Genomic DNA, 4,656 nt, shown 5'->3' on the forward strand with positions numbered 1-4,656 from the left:
ACCACATGCCATCCCACCTCACTCTGTCACAATACTGAATACTACACTTTGGTTTTGAGTTCATTAGCTAAGAATGAGTAATTTGTGTGCTTCTCAAAGCTGCAACCTGTTATGGGTCCACAACCAGCAACCCTGAGCTTACAGTTTGAAACCAACATTTCTATCTCTTAAGGAAAATTATCCTAGAAATTTCTGGAATATCTCAGTATTCCCTATTTAACTGAAAATGATGACATAATCAATCCAGAAAGAAAAGTATCCTAAAATTTCACAGCTCTCCAAATATAGATACCCAGCACTGCACCTTCAGAGAAAATGGCTCCTTTGTATGGAAAAGACCCCTCAGTACTGTGCCCGCCACATGCAAAGTGTCAGTGCACATATGTTGCTTTAAAAGTGAAAATGTCACCAATACCTAATATCACAGGAACCTTTCGTAGTGTTTCACTTGATGTTTCTTTTTTTAAAATTAAGTTTATTTGTACATTTTAGATGTATACATGATGATAACATTCATCACAGGGAATTTGTACCTGTACATGCTATAACTTGCTTCTTTTTTTCCATTCCCCTCTCCTCCCTTTAACCCCTCCTCCCCTCCTAACTTACAAAAGCTTTGTTTCCATTTTTTCCATCTTTTCTCATCCTGTTTTTCTCTTCCCTTCCTTTTCCCCTCCACCATGCCTAGTTCCCATTCCCATTTGAACATTTTCTTCCTATTCCACAATATCTATTACACATGCTGTCCTTATTTACACTTCCAGTTTCTCACACCAGTGAAATAAAGCAGTATTTACACATGTTTGTTTGCTGCTTCTAAATCACAGGCTTAATCAGGCAAGAATCCCCGTATTCTGGGTGGCTGAGGCAAGACGATCACAAGGTGGAGCCCAACCTGACAAACACAGTGATTTGCTGGGACACTCGGTGGCTATCTGAAAAAAATGTCAGAGGACATAGTTCAGTGTGAAGGTGCAGGGTTCAAGACCCAGTACCGCAAAAGTAAAAGATTAATACAGTAGTTAGATAGATTGTAAATTAGATAAAAAGATATATAGAGAGATACTTAGATAAAAATAAATAAGTAGCCACTGATTTATTTAGTATGAAGAGAAAGATGGGCCACAGGTTCTTCCTATAGGAGGGGACCTCACCTTTTTGACAACAGAACCTCGGGAACCCTTGTTAACAGCCATCACACTCTCATAAGAGCCAGCACACTCTAGTAAGAGCTGCCCCTCCCCAATTCTTTTGGCCAGAGATGGTCCCCACTTCAGGAGGCTGCACCTCAGGACCTCAGGCACAGAAAGGAGAGAAGACAGTGGACTCCATCCAGTACACTGCAGCAGCTACCCTGCTGTCATAGACACCCCAGGGAAAGTCACCCCAGGGCTGACCACTAGTGACCTAGAAAAGGCAAGGTACTTGTGCAACATCTCCCTCAGCCCTGATAACAGTGACACAGAAACTGGAAAATGCCCAAGGCAAGTTTCACCAGGCCCAGGAACAACCAGCAGGTCTCCCAAGAGCTGGGCACAAAACACCTACAGAGTCAAAGAAGCCTAGGGTGGGAGGCCAAAATCACAGCCACTAGCCCTTGAGAGACTCTGAGAAGTCAGGCCTGGGTGTACATTATTTCCACTACTGGAAATAACTTTGTAGGGAGCTATGGCAAAGTCTGGCCAGTGTGGTTAGTGCAGGCAGTCAGGCCACATGCACTCATGGAGCCCTTTGCGCCAGTCCTCCTGGGCAGCCAACCCTTCTATGGTTCGTTCTTCCTGAGCACCTCCCCAACCCACACCTCTATCCAACAAGCTGTGATTATGAAAAGAGATTTCACAACAACATGCTTTGAGATTTCCTTCTCCTTTGAGGGCCTTTGTGATGAAGTTTAAGACGTGTGTTCTTTCGATAATGAACAGCTTTTCAGCATGAAATTGGTAGATGAAGGAGACCCATGTACTGTATCACCTCTGTTGGACTTAGAGGAAGACTTTAGGCTTTCTGAGCTAAACAAGGATAAGGAACTCATAAGTTATGCATTTGCATTGTGTACTAGCACATCCTAAAATGAGTGCTTTGTCCAGAAGATAAATCTGTCTACCGCAGAGGGGCATGCCTCTGGAGAAAGCTTTATTGTGCAAACTGCCCTACTTTTCAAGCCTGTGCAGTTCAACAGGTGTGCTCCCTGTGCCATCTGCACAGACTGTCTAGGGGGACTTGGGTGCCAGGAATATAAGTGTATCAGCTGTAAACTCTTGATTCATAAGAAGTGCCATGGCCTTGTTACAGTTGAATGTGGGCAGCATTCTTTACCACCAAACCCACAATGTCAATGGATCAATCATCTATGACTTCAGACCCTGCACAGACAGCACTTCCATATAACCCTTCAAGTCATGAGGATTTGAAAAAGGTCAATGGAGAGAATGAGGCAGTGAACACCAGGGAAAGTAGCAAAGCTTCATCCTGTTTAGTTCTTCAGGACTTCAGTTTGCTCTGGGTAATAAGGAAGAGGAAGCTATGTAACGTATTGTTGATTCAATTCAAAGAAATCATATTTATGCAATGAGAGTTGTGAAAAAAAAAAAAAAGAGCTTGTCAGTATTGACCAGGTACAGAGAAGCATATTTGGGAGCAGACATCTAATCATCCTCTTCTTGTTGAACTGTCCTCCTGCTTTCAGGCAGAAAGCAGACTGTTCTTTGTTCTAGACTACACAATGGAGGAAATCTAATGTTTCATATGTAGCAACAAAGAGTACTTCCTGAAAAACATGCTAGATTTCACTCTACACAAATCAGTTTAGCTTTCAATTATCTTCATGAGAGATGGATACTTTATAGAAATTTGAAATTGGACAATTTATTACTGGACTCGGAGGGCACATTAAGCTCAATGACTAGTGCTTGTGTAAGGAAGGATTATAGCCAGGAGACAGGACAAGCACTTTCTGTGGCACTCCTAATTACCTTGCTCCAGAAATTGTAAGAGAAGAAGATTACGGCTTCAGTATTGACTGGCAGACTCTTGGAGTATAATGTGTTAATATTGTCCCTCAGTTATTGTGGACTGATCAGGCCTGCAATCTCCCAAATGAGTGTATGGGGAGGGCTTAAATAAATGTGTCAAGCGGTATGATTTTAGGGCTCCAAGAGGATCAAAATCCTCTAACAGAATTTGAGATTCTCTGGGGGCTAAGACAAAGATCTTCTCTGGGCCTGTATTTATTTAGTTATCAAAACAAGGAGGGGCAGGGATATTGAAGAAAGGCCCAACCACTCAAGGGCTTCTCCAAGTAAGACATTATGTTAATTTACGAAAACTATGTTATCTCTAGGAAGGTCTCCACCCAGGAGTGAAATGCCTGCAGCTACAGTCTTTATCTAGTAATTGAGGTTGGAGTCAGGTGTCCTTAGCTGTGGTCCTGTCTTGTCCTTTGAGCTGACCCGGCTTCACCCACCATTACAGGCTTCAGTTGGGATCAGTGACTCAGAGTTTCACTTACTCCGCTGCCCATCTCCAGACATGGAGCCTTTACTTGTTTACTCACAAGTAAACATGGAAAGCCAACTGGTTAATGTTAAATCCTGCTCAGAGCTGCTTTGTAGTGGTCTCCATCAAGAGAACTAATGTTTGAGGTGGTGGTCAGGAAAATCATTTCATCTTCTTGAGAGCTTTGATAATTCTTATGAAAACTCAAATGATTATCTCTTAAAAATTATCTTGGAAAGAAAAACTCTCATTCCGCACTGTCTCTCTGTAAAAGCTGCAAGTGTCCTGGAGCACTTTCTGAACAGGGACCTAAAAGAACGATTGGGTTGTCATCCTCAAACAGGATTTGCTGATGCTCAGGAGCATCTGTTCTTTCAAGGTGTTGACTGAAATGGAGCAAAAGCAGGTAATCCCTTTCTTTAAACCAAATATTTCTGGGGAATTTGGTTTGGACAACTTTTTTTTTTTTTTTTTTTTCTCTGGTACCAGGAATTGAACTCATGACCTTGCGCTTGCCAGGCAGGTGCTGTGTTGCTGAGCTAAGTCCCCAGCCCCAGCTTGGATGACTTTGATCCTCAGTTTACTAATGAACCTGTCAGGCTCACCCCTGGTGATAATGACATTGTGAGGAACATTGATCAATATGAATTTTCAGGTTTTGAGTATATCAATCATCTTTCAATGTATGAAGAACATGTCTGACCCTCATTTTTCAACTATGTATTCTGCAGTGTATGTTACCATTTAATATATGGAAAAATTTCTTACCAGCCTGAATAGAATTAACCATTTCATAATTGTCTGGAGGCTGATTTTAATTTTTTTAATTTTTTTTTGAAGTTACATGTAGATGTAATACTTGGTTCTTACAGTCTATGATACAGGATGTTGAGGGGTTTTTTTGTAGGGAGAGTTGCTTTTCGTGATTTGATTTAAAGAACAAGGAGGCACTCACTTGTGGGCCAAGCTTATAAACACATTCTTCCATTTACTAAATGGAGACAGAATGTACAATATTTTTCTTGTTATTTACTCTGCAGGAAAATAATTTGTCCTTTAAGTAGACTGTCTTAGCTATGCTTGTTTGTCTCCATTCCCATATTACCTGTACTTTTAAGTCCCAGTTTATGTAGTCTTCAGGGAAATCCAAAATTAACAACA

The 4,656-nt window shown here is 41.4% G+C and overlaps 1 pseudogene; it reads left to right on the forward strand.

The window, feature by feature from the left end:
* Positions 1-1,721: 1,721 nt before the first annotated feature.
* On the forward strand, positions 1,722-4,197 carry LOC102023526 (annotated as a pseudogene).
* The last annotated feature ends 459 nt before the right edge of the window (positions 4,198-4,656 follow it).

This window comes from Chinchilla lanigera, unplaced genomic scaffold (genome assembly GCF_000276665.1).
Source record: "Chinchilla lanigera isolate Chin_1 unplaced genomic scaffold, ChiLan1.0 scaffold00036, whole genome shotgun sequence".
In the NCBI taxonomy this organism is placed as follows: domain Eukaryota; kingdom Metazoa; phylum Chordata; class Mammalia; order Rodentia; family Chinchillidae; genus Chinchilla; species Chinchilla lanigera.